The sequence below is a fragment of the Hemitrygon akajei genome, chromosome 4, assembly GCF_048418815.1.
Source record: "Hemitrygon akajei chromosome 4, sHemAka1.3, whole genome shotgun sequence".
Taxonomy (NCBI): domain Eukaryota; kingdom Metazoa; phylum Chordata; class Chondrichthyes; order Myliobatiformes; family Dasyatidae; genus Hemitrygon; species Hemitrygon akajei.
In genome coordinates, this window is record NC_133127.1 from 76067016 (window position 1) to 76091296 (window position 24281).

General features: G+C 43.0%; 1 protein-coding gene and 1 long non-coding RNA gene across 6 annotated transcripts in view; one reads left to right on the plus strand and one right to left on the minus strand.

The window, feature by feature from the left end:
* LOC140726466 (arfaptin-1-like) overlaps positions 1-3541 on the minus strand; it is a 136059-nt gene extending 132518 nt beyond the window's left edge. For all 5 annotated transcript variants that reach the window (XM_073042888.1, XM_073042886.1, XM_073042887.1 and 2 more), the window contains exon 1: positions 3412-3541. The gene's annotated coding sequence lies outside the window, so the exon portion shown is untranslated. The remainder of the gene's footprint in view (positions 1-3411) is intronic.
* Positions 3536-17160, plus strand: LOC140726467 (uncharacterized). The gene is made up of 3 exons (XR_012098643.1): positions 3536-3684; positions 11855-12063; positions 15691-17160. It is a non-coding gene; the product is annotated as an uncharacterized lncRNA (long non-coding RNA).
* Positions 17161-24281: the final 7121 nt, after the last annotated feature.

Below are 24281 nucleotides of genomic sequence, written 5' to 3' on the forward strand. Positions count from 1 at the left end.
TGGTTCAATCTGCTTCCACTTGTATCAATTATTAATACCTCAGATTCCCTACACCATTCTGATCATTCCCAATTCTCTGGTATAAGCAGACTCACCTTTATCACTGGCAATCTTTTTACACCTCCATCAAGATAATCTTAGGCCATCTGCTTCTTCCTTCAGAAGCCCAACCACTTTCCCTTCACCAACTTGAATTTGTACTCATTGAACAAATTGCCTTTAACTCCAGATCAAAGATGAACACAGGTAATCAGATAGAACACAGCCATGCCTGATGCTTTGTGTGACATCTGAAACCATCTGCCTCCATGTCAGGAGACAGGCTAGCTACTAATCTCCATTACAGGCTAACCAATTTCCTTGTTTATTCTGCGTCCCACCCTACCTCCTGCAAAGAATTTATTCCATTATCCCAGTTCCTCTATCTCCATTACACTTGCTCCAAAGATAGGACATTTTGCACAGATGCCTTTCTCTTCAACTTTGACTTCCCTCCATCACTGTGAGCAATCCCATTGCCATATCTCATCCATTTCCTGCATCTGTGCTCTTAACCCCTCTGGTGTTCACAATGTGGTCTTCTCCAAATCCCAACTGGGTGTGCAGAACACACGTTAAATCTGCAGGGGAAACTCCATCCCAGTCCCATGTTGACTTACAGGTGTGGCCTCCCTACTGTTACAATGAGACCCAAAGCAAGCCCGAGAGACAGCACTTCCACTACAGTCGCCTGGATTCAATTCTATAACCTCAGCTAACTTGATGCTATCAGTCATCCTTCTGTGATATTGACTCAGCTTGTTTTTTCCTTTTTCCCATTTTGTTGGAGGAAGTGCCTAACCTGATGTGCTAGGTACATCTTCCTGCTCTGCATTTTTTAAATACTTTGTTTTATGCCCCATTCTAACTGCTGCCATTAACTCACTATGATTTAGTTTACAGCTTAACCCCACGCTCACCCTAGATTTTCCTTATCAGAGACATACCTCTCCCCCCTCACCAACCTTCCCCACAGTTTCACAAACTTCAGTGCTTTCCATCTCATTCCTGAAATAGGATCTTCCACTCAAATAGTTACCTCTGCTTCTCTTCCAACAGATACAGCCTGATCTGCTAAGTGTCTCCAGTGCTATCTGTCTTTATTTATTGGGTTTATCCTAACAGCCTCTTATGAACAAGGATGTCAAATTTCCAGTATTCCAGACTGTAGGTTCCACCCTTGAATTGAGAGATGTTTGCAAGATTATGCAAACTTGGGTGATCTTTCCCCACCCTCAACAACCCAGTAGGCATCCCATCCAGATCAAGTAATTTATTTGCTTCCAGTGCAGCTAGCCTTTCTAGTACTATCTCAGTCTTTTTTAAAACATCCAGAATCTCTATTACTTCTCTCTTTGCTGAGACTGCTGCAGTATCTTAAACCTTGGTAAAGTATTAAGGTAGGAGACAAACGACTGCAGATGCTGGAATCTGGAGCAACACACAAAGAGCTGGAGGAACTGAGCAGGTCAGGCAGCATGAATGGAAGGAAAAATTTAGGAATTGCCTCCATGTATAAATTTTCCACTTAAGCTTATGATTGCTCCCATTTTTACACTTGTAGCCCTTTTCCTGTGGTGATACCTGTATCAATACTTTTGGATTCATGCTCATATTTTCAGGCAAAATGTTCTCACACTCTTCCCTTCCTTCCCTATTTTATTTGCCTTTATTGACTCTCTGGTATCTGTATTTTTTTTCGCTACTTTTCTTCTCTATCTTTTGGGTCATAAGAACATAAGAAATAGGAGTAGGAGTAGGCCATCTGGCCCATCGAGCCTGCCCCGCCATTCAATAAGATCATGGCTGATCTGTCCATAAACTCAGCTACATCTACCTGCCTTTTCCCCATAACCCTTAATTCCTCTACTATGTAAAAACCTATCTAACTGTATCTTAAGTATATTCAGTGAAGAAGCCTCAAATGCTTCCCTGGGCAAAGAATTCCACAGATTCACCACTCTCTGAGAAAAACAGTTTCTCCTCATCTCTGTCCTAAATCTTCTCCCCTGAATCTTGAGGCAATGTCCCTTAGTTCTAGTCTCATCTACCAATGGAAACAATTTTCCTACTTCTATCCTTAGCTATCCCTTTCAAAGTTTTGTACATTTCTATAACATCCCTTCTCATTCTTCTGAATTCCAAAGAGTATAATCCCAGGGTCATTTTCTTTATCCTTTTATTAAGCTCCCTGCCAATTTCCTCACTAATACCCTGCTGACTAATTAGCACTTTGTAAAATAATTCCCCAGCCTTTTACACTTGGAATGCAAATCAGGGATAAGGATAGTGACAGAGGCAGATTCAAATGTAACACCTAAAAGTGAGCAGTGTAAATATTTGAAAAGAAAGAATTTTGCAGAGGTATGGACAAAACACAGAGTGGAAGTCGTTGGGACGCTCTTGCAGTGCAAATATATCCATGTTGCAACCACACCATCATTTCCAAATAACAGCATTATATTTGAAAGCAACATACCTTCTATTCACCCAAAATATCATACATTTTGAAAAAAAAATACAACTAATATGCTAAGTATCCCCAAAGTCCCCTCTTTAAAAACGAGGATGAGGGCCACAAGCAAAGGCCAAATTTATCCGGTGGGATACTGCACTCCACTTCTGAAATACACTGGATAGTTTATTATCTTTTTGTTCTATCCTGTGTCTTCATTACTGATTAATTAAGTCTTATAAACACTATATCTTCATTTTATTTAAAACAAAAATACTTTCAGGAAATACTTTGAAAATGTTTGCTTTTTCTTAAGTGACTATTTGAATTTTGTTGTTAAAATAAAACAGGCTTATCCATTCAGCTGGGTCTACAAAGCACCAAAATAAAACTAGACAGCTCTCATCACAACCTTTAAGACTTCGCTACGTTCCTCAGTGCAAAGGAGGAAGCAACTTGGCTCTAACATGAGAGTTCTCAACTCCGGCACAACCCTAACAGCATCAGCGTGCTAATGGTGCAAGAACACCAGCCACAACAACAGCGTTAAGTTCTGAAATAATTTACAATGCAAGCTTCTGAAACCTGAAGCTGGGAAGAGATCTGTGGTCGTGAACAGAGCCTGAGGCCGAGCGCCACATCAACATGTAGGCGGCGGCCAGACACCAGGACAGCTCCTACCAGACACCTCGAGTGAGCCGGGGAGATACAGAGAGGGAAAACCTTGGTACCACCGGTGCTGGGATCCTGAGACCGGGTCCAGGGTCGAGGGGCGGGGCGCGGCAGGGTCGGTATGCTGGCTGCCAATCCTTGCACCAGTACCAGGTGCTTTGATTGACCGATGACACCCCCCCCCCCGCCCCGCCCCGCCCCGGTCCGGGCTCCGTTTAGTCTCGCTCGCCGTCTCCCACTCTCACCTTTCCAGCGCTTTCAGGAACACGTTCCCGTCGCCGTCACCGAGACCGAAGTCATCAACGCACCCCCCACACTCATTGAAGTCGCTCCCGGAAGCAAGGCTGGCAACAACATCCGGGTCTCCGCCAGGACCGGCACAAGACGCGACGTCACATCCAGATCCGCATGGTCTACCTGGCGGCAACCGCCACATCCGGGTCTCTTCCGAGACCCTGGTTGACACCTGTGGGCCGACCACCATTTGCGTTGTTGCCTTTGGTCTCAGCGGCGTGGTGGTAAGCACTCCAGTTTCCCTCCCTACATCTCCACATTATCTCAAGCAATTCCTGAAACCTTCTGTAATATACAGATATATTTCTTTTAGCTCCCCTGAGCACGAATTGTTGACCGGTAATTTACGCATGCGCATTGATTTGTCTCGGCTGCAACGTGAGGGTATCTTTACCTCTGAGTGCGTGCCTTTACTTATTTGGTATGTAGTTGTAAAGACACAACTTTGCAAGTTGTAAACAAGTTGTTAGCGGTTATCACCAACTGCACCGACAGTTATGAGATGACAACTCGCGGGAGGGGAGAGAGACAGCGGGAAAGGTGAACCAGCAGAGAGAAGGCAGTCTGGGATGTGTGTGGGACAGTGTACACTGAGAGACACAATAACGTGATAATGGTCTTAGTCGGGAAAGTTGACGAATTTGACTGTGCTAATGAGCAGTGGGAATCTTATATTGAGAGGATTGATCTATACTGTAATACTAATGATGTGCATGAGAAAAAAAGAATATCTCCACGCTTCTTAATGGGTGCTAAATGTACAGTCCCTTACACAACTTAGTAATTCCTGAAAAGCCAGCAAGCACGACATTTGATGAAATTGCTGAAATTTTATAAAATCACTTGAGCTGAAAACCGCTAGTAATAGCTGAGAGATTTAGATTTCACAAAAAGAGCCAATCAAAGAATGAAAGCATTTCTGAAAACATTGCAAAGTTGTGTAAACTTCCCCAATACTGTGACTTTAGAGATGGACTTACTGGTGCATTAAGGGTCAGGCTTTTATGTGGCGTGCATACTCGAAGCACTCAATAGAGGCTACTGTCAGGAAGAGATCTAATCTTAGAGCAGGCATCGACCAATATTGTTAGAGGCTGCAGCAAAGGACATGGCAGAACTAGAGAAAAAGAGTTTAGAATGTGAAACGCACAAAATGTCCCTGAATGGTGCAAAAGGCCAAACATGTTATCAGTGTGGAAAATCCTCCCATGATGCAAATGAATGTTGGTTCAAATTAAAAGTTTGCAGAAAATGTCACAGACAAGGCCACATAGAGTGTGCAAGTCAGATAAAAAGCACAACCAAAGAGAAAAGTCACACAGTATAAAGTTTCAAGCACAAAACTAAACAAATGCATAAAATGACTGACTGCAAATCTAAATTACCAATGAAAGCCCTCAACGTGTCATCAACAGGCAACTGCAGTCCAAACAGTAGCACTAACCAGAGACTGTCACAGCTGCTAAATGCTAATGAGGTGTTTGAGAGGGGTATTGGTAAACTCAAAGACATGAAGGCCAGAATTGGAAATGGATGAAGCACCAATACCAAGATGCCTTAAAGCGCGGTCAGTGCCTTATGCACTACGTCCTAAAGTAGATGTTGAACTTAAGAGTTTGGAGATGTCTGGCATTCTCTCCAAGGTTTTGTGAAACGATTGGGCCACACCCATTGTCCCAGGAATCAAGAAAGGAAACACGAGCTGTTTGCATATGCAGGGACTTCAAAGTGCGTACTGAACAGAATTGCCTGCCACAAATAGAAGACATTATTACGTCTTTGGAAAGCGGGGAGAGGTTTTCAAGATTGACTTATCACCAGGCTGCGAATGGAGATTGAGGAGTTAATCAGGAAGTTCCTCAGAATCAACACAAGGGACTGTTCCAGTATAATCATTTTGTCTTTGGCATTGTATCAGCTCCAGCAATTTGGCAAAGAGCAATGTACCAAGTACTCCTATATATCCAAGGAACACAATGTTACCTTGATGACATCATCGTGACTGGCAAAAATGATAAAGAGCAACTCCAGAACCTTGGTAAAGTGCATACCAGGCTGAGTGAGTATGGTCTGCACACAAAGAGAGAGAAATGTGAGTTTTTCGAGAAAGAGATCTCACTCTGTGGACATGTCATTGACAAGCATGGCTTACATAAGTCACAGGAGAAGATTAAAACAGTGTTGCGGGTACCCAAACCAGAAAGAGTGTCACAACTCAGGTCACACTTGGGCCTTGTAAACTACAACCACCAGTTTCTTCCAAACATTGCTACAGTGCTGCACCCATTGAACACACTGTTGCAGGCAAAGTGGGAAGGGTCAGAAATATGTGAAAGAACAGTCAAGGAAACAAAGATACTAATAGCATCAGATGAAATGTTCACCCATTATGGCCCATCCCTGCCCATCAGGCTGCCTTGTGATGTGTCCCCTATGGCATTGGTGCTGTCTTATCACACAGTATGAAAGATGGATCTGAGCGACTGATTGTATTTGCTTCAAAATCACTGACGAGCGCAGAACACTGCTATGTACAGATTGACCGAGAGGCCCTTAATGTAGCATGGTGAGTAAAGACATTCCACCCATACCTCTACGGACTAAACTTTACTCTAGTGACAGACCACCAGCCCCTTGCATTCATTCTGAATCCCAGGATGTCAGCAACCTGGTTGCAACGTTGGGCACTTTTTCTAGGAGCCCACACATAGAGTTCAAGGGTACCAAACAACACAGTAACACTGGTGGCTTGTCAGATCTTCCACTGTTGAGAACTGAAGATAGGTCTTCATTCTGTGACCTAGCAGAGGTGTTCCACACAGCATTAGTGGAGCAGCTACTAGTAACATATTCTGAAATACAATGAGAAATAAGGAATGACCCGACATTGTCAAAAGTATATGACATCACCATGCAAGGATGGCCAGCTCATGATAACCCTTTGTTTCCAGAGTTCTCTGTGAGACAAGACCAACTGTCTGTATGTCAAAGAATCCTAATGTGTGGAACTTGTGTTATGGTTCCCTCTAAACTGCACATCATAGTGTTAGAGAATTTGCATGAAGAACACCTGGGTACAGTCAAGATGAAGAGTCACACCCGCAGCTAAGCATGGTGGCTGGAAATAGATAAGACAGATTAAGGACTTGACCAAAAGTTGTTTGGGATGCCAAAAAGTTCAAAATACACCCCTACAGGCACTCTTGCACCTGTGGGAGTGGCAGTCTTCAAAGAGCACATACTGACTTTGCATTTATGAACTCTATGTTTCCGATTGCTGTGGATGCTCAGTTGAAGTGACCGGAGGTCTCCCAGTGGACATCCACCTCAGCAATGACTATCTCTGCTCTGAGGGCTATTTTCTCCAGAAATGGCTGACCCAAACAAATTGTGAGTGACAACAGACATACATGTCAGAAGAGTTCAGACCATTAATGAAGAAAAATGGCATCAAACATTTCAAGTCAGCTCCTCACCACCCAGCAACAAATAGGTTAGCTGAAAGATTTATCCAAACCTTCAAGTCCATTAAAGCTATGGACAAGAAGGACATTTCTCTACAGTTCAAGGTGGACAGCTTTTTTTTTGTGTATCGGAACTTTGTTCATGCAATGACAAATCAAATACCTGCAATGCTGTTCATGAGCAGAAATCTGAGATTTCACATAGACCTCCTGAAACCAGGTTTATGGAGGAAAGTGCAGAATAAACAGTTCAGCCAGTTGCCAAGAAAATCAGCAAAGAGCAAAGAGGTTGGACAGGATGTCCTGGTGCATGATTACTGAGAAGACAAGTGGAGACCCAATAAGATAGTTACAAGAACTGAACCACAGTGGAGGTTGGAGATCATACATGGAGACATCATATGGTCCAGATACTGGATGCTTAATCAAAGACCATACCTGAATTGACTGCATCCAACAAGTCAGACACATTACAGCCACTGCACTTAACCTCGCAGTGATAGTTGTGTCACTAACAGCAATGTGACACTGCAACAGAGAAAGTTGTCTTTGACAAGACACCAGTCAAACCTGATACCACTCCACAGGTACAAAGGCGCTATCCTGTTAGAAATAGAGCACCAGCCAAAAGACTGAATCTTTAGTGAAGTTGGTTATGTACTGTGAAAGCATGTTTATTTGAATATGGTCAATTAAAGGGAAATTGAATGTTTTGATACATGTACAGTTTAATGTTACATTAATCTAAAAAGGCTGGAAGTGTAATGGAAAGATCTTTTTTTTAAACACTATGACGCCCCTTAGCATCAATCATTGACTGATAACTTGCGCATGCACATTGATTTGTTGCTCTCTCTGCAGAGTGAGTATACAAGTTAACTTCACCTCCGACTGTGTGGCTTTATTTATTTGATAAGTAGTTGTACAGACACAACACCTTCAATTGACCAAGTTCCTTTAACTTACTTCTTGGCTTGGATGTTAATGCTGACCTTGACCAAAGTGGCCACCCAGAAGGGTCTGAATGTTTGCCCAAGACCCAGCCTGCCAGCAGAAATAGGCTGATGAGGTAACACAGACAAATGCAGTAAGCTGCACTGTGGTCCACATTTTGTGACTGTACAGAGGGCAACATATAGCTTAGGGCAAAGAATACCCATTTTTGATTTTGCCAGGACCACTGGTTTCTATGACTCATCTAATCTTGGAACAAAGACCTAGATTACAGCAATGAAGAGGATCTGCCTTTGAAGTTAAGGCAACATTTGACCAACCCTGACATCAAGATGCCCATGGGGAAATCAAACTCTCCCAACTCCAGTATATCACTGTTGGGTTTCCTGAGGGCAAATACCTCAGTCTACCAGGTTATTGCCTTGAGGAATTCCTCCAGCTTCTTCATCAACGGACCTTCTGTCATAAGGTTAGGAATGGGGATGTTTGGTGAGAATTGCAGAATGTTTCAATAGGTACATTTAATGTCAGAAAAATGTAAGCAGTATACATCCTGAAATTCTTTTTCATCAAACATCCATGAAAACAAAAGACTGCCCCAAGGAATGGATGACAATTAAATGTTAGAACCCCAAAGCCCCTCCAGCTCCCCCCCACGCACAAACAGCAGCAAGGCAATGACCACCCCCCACCCCCACCAGCAAAAAAAGCATCAGCACCCTCCACCGAGCACTCGAGCGTGCAGCAAAGCATCAATAAAGACACAGACTTGCAGTACCCCAAAAACTACTCCTCCTCCTTCTTGGTTTACAGCGGTTGGCATCCAGCTTAATGGTGCATTACTGCCACCACCTGCTCCGGAGTGTGGATCAGACGATAGACTTAGATTCTAAATCCCTTCACCCATTCACACACACACACATACCCTAATCTACATTTTATCCTTCCTTCTTTGGCCATCCTAGTACCCTATTCCTGCTTATCCATCATATCCTATAAAATAATCCCTGTATCCATTAAGAAAGCTAAAAGTACCCTGACCTGTGCCCTCTCACCCATACCCAGTAACCCTTTTAATGTGAATTCCTGCATCCCCAATTCCCTTCGATTAATTCTCATCATCTCTCTCTGTATCCCATACTTCTTGCAATTCAGAATTACATGTTCTACTGATTCCTCTTCCTGACATTTCTGACACAAAACTACTCGTTCACCCGGTTCTCTCTCTCCCTAATAAGGGAAAAAGAGGTGTCCTGGTTTCACAGCGAGAGGGGAGACATAACAAACAACTTGCTGATTTGTCATGTTAGAAGTCCGTTGCATTGCTTATTCCGAGCTCTGCGCCCGGAGCGTTGGCCCCGGAAAGGCTCAGATCTCTGGACACACAACCCACGGCATCTAACCCACTGCTCCCGATGTTCCGTGTTCTCCCACTGCACCTCAGGGCAGTTCTACTTACAGCTTCACAGGTAAGGAAGTAGCAAATAACCATTTCATCACCTCTATTTATTGAGATACATGGTGAAATAGGCATTTCCGGCCCTTTGAGCTGCGCTACCCAACAATCCCTGATACAGCCCTAGCCTAATCACAGGACAATTTACAATAACCTATTAACCTGTCAACTGGTACATCTTTGGACTGTGAGAGGAAACCCACAGTCATGGGAACAATGTACAAAGTCCATACAGACAGCAGCAGGAATTGAACCCGGAACCCTGATGTTGTAAAGCATTGTGCTGTGCACTATGCTACCATTCCAAATAATGAGCATTTGCAACAATAGAGAGCATAACAATAACTTTTGACAGTCAAGTGGAGCTGGCTACCCTGTGGCTCTCCCATCATCTTCAAGACTGTGGTAAAATATTTTCCACTTAGATGAATGCAGTTCCAACAATAATTAAAACTTACTGTCCTTGTAGGAACAGCTACTTACTTAACTGGCACCCTATCTACCATCCTAATCAGGCAGTTTCTGGCTGCAGTGCAAACAATCCAGGTATCCAGGACTGCAGTCGCTTCAAAATGTGGCTTAGCATTGTCTCCTCTGGAGGGGTTGAGAGATGGACATACTTTGGCAGAAAAAGTTACATAAGGAGGTTCTCGTATTATCTAGTCTCACCCAGTCGTCAATGCATCATTGACTCTACACAAGAAAAAAAAACCTTCTTTCAATCAAGAAAGTACATCACCTACCAAAGATATATTACATTTTTATCCATGATCAATATCAATGGAGACAAGAAAGTACATAAAAAATAAGCACACAGAAAGTCTGGCTTGACAGTCTACCTTTTTTTGCAATAAGCTCTGCCAATCAATGTTTATTAATGTTTTTGAGAAGGTTGCTGCAATTAAATCCCGTACAAAGTCACTTATCACATTTAACATAATAAAAAGATTACCTATATCAGGATGAAAGCACAAATCACACAGCAAGTAAAGAAATGGAGGATAAACTGGCACTACAAGAATAGTGGCAAAATAACCAGCATGCTATTAACCATCTGCCAATAATAAAACAATCTATTTAATCATTTACAGAATCATATAATGAAACTTCGGGCTTGACTTAAATTGCCATTACTGTCAAGTGAGGAAAGCACAGTTGGTGTAGCAGCAAATTTTGTAAACTGGCAATCATGAATAGTGATTGCTAATCTTAGTTAAAGGACATTGAGGGCAAGGTGCTTCCTGAGAACATTGCCATTGATTCAGGGTATTGGTGCTGTAGAAACTCAGCACAACTCTATGGCAATTCTTGGGCCAGACATAAACAGGAGCAGGAGAAGGTCAATCAACCTCTTTGGCATAGTCTTGCCATTCATAAAGATACTGGCATTTTCTCTCCCTGACTGCTGATTTAAGTCAGATAAGAAACCATTACTGGACAACAATATTCTTTGAAAGTGCTGCTTCAGAATTTTGTTTTTGTTTATCATTGCTTGATGCTGAACACAAAATATAATTTTAGATGACTTGTATCATGTAGAAATTTGGAGAAACAAGAAGTTAACTTATATTGAATATGATGCCATTAATTGCATAATGGTGCTTAACTAAGCTAAAAATGTTTTGTTGATTTTCCTTTGTACTCAGTGTCAGAGACTTCTCGCTTAAGTGTCCAACAATAATCAGCCAGCATTTATGACTTCAAGTTGCCCGGATACCATATCTCTATGACCATAATGCCCTGATGAGAGCTTTCACCATGCTCTTCACTGCCAACGGCAAGATTTGCAGGGAAAAAGTGGAAATGGAAAAGAACAAAAAGAATCTTAATTTACATGTTACACTTAATAGTTTTGGATGCTTGAAGCCTGTTCTCAACCAGCTGTTCAAAGTAAATTTATTATCAAAGTACATATGTACTACCTTGAGATTCAGTCTCTTTTTGGCATTTACATGAAAAAAAGAAATACAACAGAATTTTCACTGGCAACCAATCAATGTGCAAAAGAAGAGTAAGTGTGAAAAAATATAATACTGAGAAGATGAGTTGAAAAGAGTCATTGAAAGTGAGTCAGTTCAGGGTAGTGGTGAATGAGGCTTCAGGAGCCTGATGGTTGTAGGGTGATAACTGTACCTGATCTTTGTAGTGTGGTACCTAAGATTTCTGTACTTCCTGCCCAATGGTAATAGCAAAGGGCATTGCCGAGATGGTGGAGCTTTTTGGTGATGGATGTAGCTTTATTGTGGCAGTACCCCATATAAATGTTTTCAATAGTGGGAAAGGCTTTGTCTATGATGAATTGGGTCTTTCCATTCCTGAGCATTGGTGTTTCCATACCAAGCTATGATGCAACAAGTTAGAATACTCTCCACTGTGCATGTACAGAAGTTTGTCAAGGTTGTAGAGGTGCAGTTGTACCTTCTTTTTGATGACATGCTGGTCCCAGGACAAATCTCTGATATGTTAATGCCAAGGAATTTAAAGCTACTGACCCTCTCTGTATCTCCATTTCCCTAATAGGACTGGCTCAAGGAACTCCAGGTACTTCCTCCTGTAGTTGATACAAGACTTTGGTTTTGCTGACACGAAGTGAGAGGTGTTTGTGGCACCATTCAGCCAGATCTCCCACCTAAATGCCAATTCATCACCAATTTTGATTCAACCAGCAACAGTGGTGTCATCAGCAAACATCAATACTGTGTTGGAGGTGTACTTAGCCACAACCAATCGTAAGTATTATGAAGAATCAAGAATTTATTTTTATTGTACAAGAGATCCATTCAAGACTCTTATAACAGTGGGATAGAAGCTGTCCTTCAATCTGATGGTATGTCTTTTCAAGTTATTGTTAAACTTTTCTTCAGTCCAGTGGGAGGGGCAAGGAAAGAAAATATTGGAAGATGATAACTCAAACACCCAATATTGCTGAAACCTTGTTTTCAAACTCTGGAATGTAAATCTAACAGAGTCAGAGCCATAGGGCACGAATATAGGCCCTTCGGCCCAATGAGTCCGTACCAACCACAGTTCCCAACCAGCTAGTCCCAAATCCTGCATTTGACCCTCTAAGCCCCATCCTTCCATGTATCATCCAAGAGTTTCTTAACTGATACTACTGTACCTGCCTCAACTACTTCCTCTGACAACTTGTTCCATAACTCATCACCCTCTCTGAAAAGGTTACCCCCATTAGATCGCTGTTAAAGCCTTCCCATCTCACGCTAAATCTACGCTCAGTGGCTACTCTATTAGGTATGCCTGTACACTTGCTTGTTAATGCATATCTCTAATCAACCAGTTACAGTATGTGGCAGCAATTAAATGCATAAAAGCATGCAGACATGGTCAGGAGATTCAGTTGTTGTTCAGACCAAACATCAGAATGGAGAAGAAATGTGATCTAAGTGACCTTGACCATGGAATGATTGTTAGTGCAAGGAGGGATGGTTTATGTATCTCAGAATCTGCTGGTCTCCTGAGATTTTCACACACAGCAATCTTGAGTTTGCAGAGAATGGTGCCAAAAACATCCAGTGAGTGAAAATGCCTTGTTAATGAGAGAGGTGAGGGGAGAATGGCCAGATTGGTTCACACTGGCAAGGCAGCAACAGTAACTCAATTAACCACACATTCAGAGCATCCCTGAACACACAACGTGTCAAACCTCGAAATGAGTGGCCTACAAAAGAAGACCATGAACGTGAATTCAGTGGCCATTTTTTTTAACTTTAAGAGGATCCTCATAAAGTGATTGTATGTCTGCTAGTTTTGGTCTTTCCTACCCAAGGCAAAAGACTGTTGCTATTCATCTTATCCATGCCTCCTATAAATTTAAACATTTCTATAAGGGTACCCGTCATTCTCCTGCATTCAAAAGAACGAAGACCTAGCCTGGCCAAACTCTCTCTAACCCAGGCCCTCTAGTCCTGGCAACATCCTTGTAATTTTGTTTCTCCACTCTTTCCAGTTGAACCACATCTTTCCTATAACAGAATGACCAAAACTGTCATAGTACTCCAAGTATGGCTTCACCAACAACTTGTACATCTGCAATATACCTAACTCAGTGCCCAGACTGATAAAAGTCCAGTGTGCTAAATGAGTTTTTCACCCTCTGTGGACCTGTGATGCCACTTTCAACAGAGTATGTACTTGTACTCCTAAGTTCCTCTGTTCTCTTACACTCCCTAGTGCCTTTCCATTCATAGTAAAACTCCTATGCTGGTTTGACTTTCCAAAAATGCACTACCTCACATATATCTGTATTGACATGCATTTGCCACTCCTTGGCCCAACTTCCCTAATGTTCAAGACCCCCTTGCAATGTACAATCTTCATTGTGAGGAATATGGTACATAAAAGTAAGGAAGTTTTGATGCAATTCTCCAGAGTCTTTGTGAGACTCCACCTGGAGTAATGGAAGCAGTGTAGAGAAAGTTCACTAGATTTATTCCCAGGTGAAGGACTGACTGACTCAAGTCATGACCTTAATAAATTGCAGTGTAGGTTGAGGACAAATTGGCTTATTTCAGTTCCTGCTTCTTAAGTTCCTATATCCTAAAGTCATCAAGTAATAAAGTACTTTGAGATGGCTTGAAGTTGAAAAAGGGATCATGGTAACGCCCCTCGTATTCTCTTTCTTTCATCCCTTATTATTTTAGAATGAATACCTACATTTGATCATCTTACCTTAAATGGTCCAAATGCAGTTGAACTTCCAATACCTTCTTAGAACAACTGAACTTCACACTTAATGTGTTAAATCTTGTGCCCAAATTATCAGAAGGCAGTCCATAAAATTATCAATGCTTTCTTCAGCCCTCCATTTTTTCCAATCCATGTAGATCCTTCCCTCTAGACTCTAACCCTCTCTAGATCTGATGCCTGTAGAAGGAAGATAGCCATTGCAAAGAAGTGAAAGGGAGGGATGAGAGAGGCTGGTAGGTATTAGGTGGAAAAATATAGGAAGGCTGAGCCATTGGGGGTGAGAAGAAGAGGGGAGACAAAGGCTGATATGTGATAAGTAGAACCAGTGGGATGATGGGTAGTGGGACCTTATGGAGAGGGTGATGAGTATGTAAATCGAGAGGAATGGATGGAAAAGAGTGAACAAAAAGAGTGATTGTGGACTACTGAGAGTGGAAAATTAGATAGATAGGTAGATAGATAGATAGATAGTTTATTCATCCCCATGGGGAAATTCAACTTTTTTCCAATGTCCCATACACTTGTTGTAGCAAAACTAATTACATACAATACTTAACTCAGTAAAAAATATGATATGCATCTAAATCACTATCTCAAAAAGCATTAATAATAGCTTTTAAAAAGTTCTTAAGTCCTGGCGGTAGAATTGTAAAGCCTAATGGCATTGGGGAGTATTGACCTCTTCATCCTGTCTGAGGAGCATTGCATCGATAGTAACCTGTCGCTGAAACTGCTTCTCTGTCTCTGGATGGTGCTATGTAGAGGATGTTCAGAGTTATCCATAATTGACCGTAGCCTACTCAGCGCCCTTCGCTCAGCTACCGATGTTAAACTCTCCAGTACTTTGCCCACGACAGAGCCCGCCTTCCTTACCAGCTTATTAAGACGTGAGGCGTCCCTCTTCTTAATGCTTCCTCCCCAACACGCCACCACAAAGAAGAGGGCGCTCTCCACAACTGACCTATAGAACATCTTCAGCATCTCACTACAGACATTGAATGACGCCAACCTTCTTAGGAAGTACAGTCGACTCTGTGCCTTCCTGCACAAGGCATCTGTGTTGGCAGTCCAGTCTATCTTCTCGTCTAACTGTACTCCCAGATACTTTTAGGTCTTAACCTGCTCCACACATTCTCCATTAATGATCACTGGCTCCATATGAGGCCTAGATCTCCTAAAGTCCACCACCATCTCCTTGGTCTTGGTGATATTGAGACGCAGGTAGTTTGAGTTGCACCATATCACAAAGTCCTGTATCAGTTTCCTATACTCCTCCTCCTGTCCATTCCTGACACACCCCACTATGGCCGTGTCATCAGCGAACTTCTGCACATGGCAGAATTAACATAATTAACATAGGTTACATGGAATCAGAAAACCTAGTCTTCAAATAGAAGAGTTAAGCAGGCATCACTTATTATCAGCTGTAAAGAGGAAAACAATAAACACAGGTAACATGAGATCAAAAGGCTGGAATTGCTCATCACCGGGGTGGGGGGTGGGGGGGGGGGGTGTGATTGAGAAGTTTGTGGCCTAAGGTAGAAGGAGATGAGTTATACAGCTCTCGTTACATGCACATGCAGTTCAACTCTTTGAGTGATTATGCGGAGAGTTTGAAGTTAAGAACTTTTGTGGTATTTCTGTTTCAGATAATTGAAAATTGCAAGTAAGCACTGTCTGAGAAAATGGACAACGTCAGCCTTCGTGCAGTCATCCGCTACCTCGGTCTCAAGGGCTTATCACCCAAGGAGGTCCACAAGGACATGGTGGCAACACTAGGGAAGGGTGCCCCTTCTTACAGCATGGTGAAGAAGTGGGCTGCTGAATTCAAACGTGGCAGAGAGAGCCTGGAAGACAACCCCCGTCCTGGAAGGTCTGTCACCGTCACCACAAAGGAGACCATTGACAAGATCCATGACATGATCTTGAAAGATCCACGAATATCACAGCGGTACATTGCCACAGAGTTGGGTATCTCCCAGGAACGCGTCCATGCAGTTATCCGAAATTTCAAAGTCCAGAAGGCTTCAAAGTGAAAACACCACTATCCATAAACTGCCATCATTGTAGCTTTTTCTTTTATCTAAGACTAAGTTTCACACTCCCAGCCAACAGCACTCCCTTCCTCTCTCACCTCCCCAGCACATTGGCCTGAACAAACAAGGCTTCAATTCTTTTCCCTGTCATGAGTGATATCTGTGTAAGCTGCCTGAAACAAATTTTAATGTTAAAAAATCATAACTTGCAGGCAGACAAACTCCTTTTCAATAGTTAGAATTGGAATTACACTTTTAATTTTAATAATACTCAAGTGGAAAGGTATTTTCAATTGAATTGCCCTTTTGTAAATTGACACATTCAAAATGGGAAAATAAACTTTGAAAGACTTCCTCCGCCCTCCCACCTACTCACTGTAGCAGTTTTATTTTTCTGCATAATGTAAGTGCTCAGAGGGCTTTTCTCCAACAACTCTTGACTCCAGTTTTTTTGTTGACTGTTGAGCCTATCTTCCTGTCTTATACCAGTATTTTGAATATTAAAGTTCTGTGAACTGCCAAAACCACAGGGGTCAAACATTTCATACTCTTGTCACAAGAGAAAATCTGCAGATGCTGGAAATCCAAGTGACACATACAAAATGCTGGAGGAACTTAGCAAGCCAGACAGCATCTGTGGGAAAAGAGTACAGCTGATGTTTCAGGCTGTGACCTGAAAGGCTGGAGAAAATAGATGAGGAGTTAGAGTTAAAGGGTGGGGAAAGGGAGGAAGAAACACAAGGTTGCATGAATCTAGGCAACAATGGTTTTCATCTGGCTCTCTGTTCTCAGAAGTTTTTAGAATAACTGTGTTAATTGATTTCTCCTAACAAAGGTGTTTGAACCTTCAGAGGTATCTTATCAATTACAAGATGCTTCCATTTTAAATATGTCTCAAAGGAACCATTTGTCAACCCGATTATTGAAGTAAACTATGTCATTGTAACTATTGAAATAGTATTGAATCACCTACTGTTTCCTTTGATCTTAAGAGTATAACAACGTGATGTACTTTTGAGTTTGTGGGACTCTACCAAGAGTGTCTCTGCTTGTTGTGATGAATAAAGACTTTCATATTCAAAATCTCTCCAGTTTCTCCAGTGACCTAGTCACAGTCACAACATTTGGGTGCTCTTCCTGGATACGTTAATAACCCAATTACCAGCAACCTCAGCAGTCTAAAGGGAGGGGGATGAGCATTTCAGATCATGACACCCCACGCTCCCCCATACTCTGCAAGGAGTCGCAAAGTATCAAAGAGCATCAGAGAGCTGAAGAGGTAGATGTTAAAAGTGTAGTGGTGTGTGTGTGTTTTGTGCAAGGGACCAGCTACCAGACAGCATTGGATAGTCTGGGGAGACCAACCCACCAGTTGCAAAAGGTGATTACAGACTGAGTGTATACTGGTTTGCTGGGCCACTGTTTAAGTGTAGCTTAGTTATTAAGAACACTTGACTGGTGTCAAAGTTACTGTTTGGGTGCCAGAGGGTGTGTTCGGGGAACTATATAGTAGTGCATTGTTTGTAAGTGTGTTTGACTGGGTGTGGAAAAACCTTCAAATTAAAACCCAAGACAAGTGATAGTGCTGAAATATTTAACTTTCTACATAAGAGCGACACAGAAACATCGTGGGCTCAGTTATGAAGAGGAGAGAGCTCACAGAATATATACCCCATAAGATTGAGGAGGTTGAACAAGGAATAGACAAGATTAAGACCTCGAACCCGGAATATTGTCAGTGGTGAAAATGCCAATCAAAGAGGAAGGGCGATAAAGCAGCAGTTATTCTATGTCATGTATATTTGCAAGAGAGAACAAAGAGCCTGGAATCACATGTATATAAATAGCAGAGCTACAGAAGAAAAGGGATGAAGAGAAAGAACAGTGAGACAGTGTACAAGCAAAGCAGAACAGAGAGACACACAGGTGAGAAACAGATAGAACTTACAACAATACAAGAATCAGTTTGTCAAGGAACTGTGCAGATTAAGTGAATAATGAAATAGCAGGTGGGTGCTAACGAAGTCCTGATGAAGGGTCTCGGCCCAAAATGTCGACAGTGCTTCTCCTTATAGATGCTGCCTGGCCTGCTGTGTTCCACCAGCATTTTGTGTGTGTTGTTTGAATTTCCAGCATCTTCCGATTTCTTCGTGTTTGCCCAACATTACATGTATTTGTTGGAAAAAGTATGTAAACCTTTGCTTTCAGTAACTGGTGTGACCCCCTTGTCCCTCAATGGTTGCAAACTGTCCAGGCCTGAGGCAGCAAAACAGTCCCAAACCATGATGCTCTTTCCACTATGCTTCACAGTTGGGATGAGATTTTGGTGTTGGTGTGCAGTGCCCTTTTTCCTCCAGACATAGCAATGTGCATTTCTGCCAAGAGCATTATAGAACATCCAGGTGGTCTTTTGCATTTTTTTTTGGAGAGCAGTGGTGTCCTTCCATGAACACTATTCTTGTTCAGTGTTTTTCTTACAGTGGACTCATGAACAGAGACTTTAGCAAGTTCCAGACTTTTCTGCAGGTCTTTTGCTGTCACCCTTGGTTTTCTTTCACCTCCTTTGGCACTGCACATTGTGCTCTTGGTATGTTCTTTGCAGGACACCCACTCCTAGGGAAAGTAGCAACAGCACTGCATTTCCTCCATTTGTAGACAATTTCTCTTACTGTGGACTGATGAACACTCAGAACTTTTAAGAAATGGTTTGGTAGCCTTTTCCAACTTCATGAATCTCTACAATTGTTGTTCCAAGGTCCTCTGAAAGTTGTTTTGGTCGAGGCATAGTGCACATAAACAGATCCTTCTTGAGAAGAGCAAGCTCTGTCAGTAAACTGACTATGTGTGTCTTTTTAAGGGCAGGGCATCTCTACAGCCTGCATCTGCAATCTCATCTCACTGATTGGAAAATCTGACTGCAAATAGCTTTTGTAGAAGGCATTACTTCAAAGGTTCACATACTTTTTCCAGCAAATACATGTAATATTGGATCATTTTTCTCCATAAACAAATGACCAAGTATAATGTTTTTGTGTTATTTATTTAATTTGGTTGTCTTTATCTAGTTTTAGGACCTGCATGAAGATCTGATCATATTTTAGGCCATAGTAATGCAGAAATAGAGAAAATTCTACAGGTTTCACAAACATTCTGGCACTAGTGTACATGTGTTGGTTAAGGCTAAACGTCCGAGAAATATGTATGACAGTATGATCCCAGGGCTACAGGATGGAACATGGGCAACTAATGGGAATGCCAGTAATGAGGAGAGGTATTGGAACTTTAAAGAAGAAATGAGGTAGTAACTTGGAAGAGAAGAGAGTAACTGGTAAATGATAATGTTAGTTGTTAACCTGCCATGGACTTTGCAGAATGAAAATACTGGCTGTATGAGGACTACTCAGGGCTGGGCAGTCCAGGGAATGATGATCCAGTCATCATATGTGTTTTAAGTTTGTGTCTATTTATTTCTTTGTTTTAGAATTGATATTGGAGAGAGCGACCCAATTTCTGCACTGGTCATGGGGAATCCAGGTTAAGATGATGGAATTGTGAGTCTCTATTCCAGATACTGTATGAGATGCCTGTGTCTGGAAAATGCAAATGAGTGTTCATCATTGTTGATCCTACAGAACCAGAGGGAGCAGGTAAACCCAGTGAGTCAGCCCAATAACAATCTTTCTACAGGAAATTAAATGATGACTGTCAACCACCTGATTGGAGCAGCCTGAGAATGAAAAGGAATGGGAATATGAATGCAGAAGATAGAGAGAGTGTGACAACAAGCCATGAGTAACTCATTAAAATATAATGGTAATAGTACTTTGTAATGAAGACTGGTTCTGGAAGGTAAATGATCAGGTCTATAGATCAGGAGAGAAAGATATTGGGAAAGTAGTTGGGAAGGGATCTGAGTTATGGCAGAGACATCAGTTTTTCAAACCTTGATGGCAAAGTAGACCGAGAAAGAGAAGAAAATTTCACAGTGTTGAAGGTGCCGTCCCAGCCTGAATAAGACTGAACACAAATGAGCTGAGTGTCACAGTCCGGTCCGTTGACTCCTCATTTCTGTTAATTCCTTTTTCCCGTGCTTTACCAGCTCCTTGATTAAGGCACCTGATTCTCATCCGAACCGGCAGCATAAAAAACTTCGGCTTAGGGTCAGAGCCATCTCTGTTTCCTGAGGAGACTGAGGTCCTTTAACATCTGCCGGACAATGCTGAGGATGTTCTACGAGGCGGTGGTGGCCAGTGCTATCATGTTTGCTGTTGTGTGCTGGGGCAGCAGGCTGAGGGTAGCAGACACCAAAAGAATCAACAAACTCATTTGTAAGGCCAGTGATGTTGTGGGGGTGGAACTGGACTCTCTGACAGTGGTGTCTGAAAAGAGGATGCTGTCCAAGTTGCATGCCATCTTGGACAATGACTCTCATCCACTCCATAATGTACTGGTTAGGCACAGGAGTACATTCAGCCAGAGACTCATTCCACCGAGATGTAACACTGAGCGTCATAGGAAGTCATTCCTACCTGTGGCCATCAAAATTTACAACTCCTCCCTCGGAGTGTCAGACACCCTGTGCCAATAGGCTGATCCTGGACTTATTTCCCCTTGGCATGATTAACTTATTATTTAATTATTTATGGTTTTATATTGCTATATTTCTTCACTATTCTTAGTTGGTGTGGCTGTAACGAAACCCAATTTCCCTCAGGATCAATAAAGTATGTCTGTCTGTCTGTTACATCTACTTAGGGCTGGAACGTCACCTCAGCCAGTGCGGCAATGCACGTTCCGGGCTGCCGAGAAGAGTGGACTCTAAGTTGCTTTGGTGGTTTTGGGAATTCTGTCGTTTTCGTGTCCAGCTGAGTTTTGCTGGCTGTTTGCTGCTACTCTGAGTCAAAATACAAATTCTGTTGTTTTAGTGTCCAGCTGAGTTTTGCCGGTCATTTGCCGCTACTCCAAGCCAAGATACGAATTGTCTGTTGTTGTTTAGTTTTGTTGTCTCATGTCCAGCTGAGGATTGCAGACCGTTTGCCGCTCCTCCGAGTCAAGATATGAATTACCTGTGGCTGTTTGGTTTTGTCGCTCCGTGTCCGTGTCCGAGTCTGAGTCCAGGCTCCCTGACCACACTCCGGGTCCAGGCTCCTCCAGTTTGTTGTCCAACGTTCATGTCCATGTAAGCATCTAATCCTCGCTTTCCGGCCTTCCTTGCAACTATTAATAAACACACTTCTGTTAATGCTACCTACGTGCCTGAGTCCTGCACTTGGATTCGCTTCCAGTTGCTCATTGTAAAAGAATGGTCCAGCCAAACACGGACCCAGCGGACACAAACACTGTCTTACAAACTCTCGCTAACCAGAGTTCCCTACTGGAATCCTGCCAAGAGAGCAAATTGTAGGTTTGAAGAGAGTGACTCAGAGCTCCCAGGTTTCAAATGAGAAAATTGTGCAATTGCAATGACAATTAGAAGAAGTCAATGTGTCATTATGAACTGAATTATACTTCTGAGCTGGGATTAAGGGACTGTCACCAATTGAGCAAGGAAAACGGTCACTGACTTCAACAAAAGAGGGACCTATGTCTGTCAGCCAAAACCCCTCCACCTGACCAGGTCATTGACAATTCGGGCAAGCCTGTTGGCTGGTCTGGAGGGTCCCATTGAAGGGGGGAAGGTACTGTCACAGTCCGGTCCGTTGATTCCTCATTTCTGTTAATTTTCTTTTCCCCGTGTTTTACCGGCTCCTTGATTGAGGCACCTGATTCTCATCCGAACCGGCAGCATAAAATCTCCAGCTTACATCTACTGGACCGTCACCTCAACCAGTGCGGCAATGCACATTCCAGGCCGCCAAGAAGAGTGGACTCTAAGTTGCTTCGGTGCCCGGGGTTGCTTTGGGAATTCTGTCGTCGTCGTGGTGTCTAGCTGAGTTTTGCTGGCCGTTTGTTGCTACTCCAAGACAATATACCAATTGTCTGTCGTTGTTTGGTTTTGTCACTCCATCTCCGAGTCCAGGCTCCATGTCCAGGTCCGAATCCAGGCTCCATGTCCAGGTCCGAATCCCGGCTCCGTGTCCGAGTCCAAATCCCGGCTCCGTGTCCGAGTCCAAATCCCGGCTCCATGTCCAAGTCCGAATCCAAGCTCCGTGTCCAGGTCCGAATCCCGGCTCCGTGTCCAAGTCCGAATCCCGGCTCCGTGTCCGAGTCCGAATCCAGGCTCCGTGTCCGAGTCTGAATCCAGGCTCCGTGTCCAGGTCCGAATCCCGGCTCCGTGTCCAGGTCCGAATCCCGGCTCCGTGTCCAGGTCCGAATCCCGGCTCCGTGTCCAGGTCCGAATCCCGGCTCCATGTCCAAGTCCGAATCCCGGCTCCGTGTCCAAGTCCGAATCCAGGCTCCGTGTCCAGGTCCGAATCCAGGCTCCGTGTCCAGGTCCGAATCCCGGCTCCATGTCCAAGTCCAAGTCCAGGCTCCATGTCCGTGTCCAAGTCCAGGCTCTGTGACCACGGTCCAGATCCAGGCTCCATGTCCGTGTCCAAGTCCAGGCTCTGTGACTACGGTCCGGATCCAGGCTCCATGTCCGTGTCCAAGTCCAGGCTCTGTGACCACGGTCCGGATCCAGGCTCCTCCAGTTTGTTGTCCAACATTCATGTCCATGTAAGCATCTAATCCTCGCTTTCCGGCCTTCCTTGCAACTATTAATAAACACACTTCTGTTAATGCTACCTATGTGTTGGTGTCCTGCACATGGGTCCACTTCCAGTTGCTCATTGCAACACTGAGTCCTTCCAGTGTCTGGGCCAGAGATCAAAAGGATGGTCTGGGTGGGGCTGCCACTGGGACGAAGTCCTTGCAATGATTCAAATAAATGCTACCCAACCCTCCTGTAGATCAATCAAAGGGCCTGAGAGACTAGTCAAATTATTCTGATAATCTGTCATGGCATGGAATGTGTACTGTTGTCTGTGAAGCTGAAACCTTGCTAGTGTCCCCTGACCACACACTAACTACTGACAGCCATCTCTCATAGCTTCAGATCAGAGCTCAGAGATGGTGGGGGTGAAGGTAAGGATCTGATGGAAGTGCAACAGGCCAGCAGGGAAGGAGACTTTGAAATTGAGGAGACAACCATGTCCAAAAAAAAGGATGCGATTAAACTTCTGGAACATTTTATTGCCATCTCTACCTGGTCTTGCAGATAGCCAATTAGGGATGACAGATTGTGTAGGTCAGGGGTTCCCAACCATTTTTATGCCATGGATCCCTACCATTAACCCAAGGTTGGGAAACCCAGGTGTAGGTATAAATTCATAAGGACATGATAGGTGATTAATTTGAGAAGGGATCCGAAGTGAAGGGCATTTTTGCTGCCCTATTTAATTAGATCCTTCTTAAAGTTTGGCTTTCCTGGAACAGATTTCTGGCCAGGGGTCAAGAGGAGGGTATCTCAGGAAGAATGCTGGAGTGAAGTGAATATAGCAGTTATTAATTCAAACAAGAATCAGTCTTCAGTTCTTAATGCAAATTGTTATTTGCAAGTAGTAAATTGAACTTAAAAGCACACCTTTGCAAATAAACATTACCTTCTGTCAGAGATACGGTTTGAGAAATGGTGACCATAAGATGTTTGCATTGCATCAGCCAAACATTAAGACAATGGAGTTGTGTTAATTGGCCTGCATTAATCCAGGCAACTATGGGTTTCATCTGACTCTCTGTTCTCAGAAGTTTTTTAATAATATCTGTGTTAATTAGTTTCTCCCAACAAAGGAGTTTGAAACTTCAGAGGTGTGTTATCAATTACAAGATGCTTCCACAGTAGATATGTCTCAAAGGAAGCATTTGTCAACCCAAAGTTTTGAAGTAAACAATGTCATTGTAACTACTGAAATTGTATTGAATCATCTACTGTTCCCTTTGATCTTAAGAGTATAAAAATGTGATGTACATTTTGAGTTTGTGGGAGTTTACCAACAGTATGTTTGAGAGAATGTTTGTTTGTTGTGATAAATAAAGTCTTTCATATCCAAAACTTCTCCAGTTTCTTCAGTGGCATAGTCACAGTAACAACAGCCTAGTGCCAAGTTTCAACCTGAAACATCAACAATTCCTTTCCCACTGCAGATGTGGCCCAACCTGCTGAGTTCCTTCAACAGATTGTTGTTGCTCCACTTTACAACATCTGGCATCTCTTGTCTCTCCTA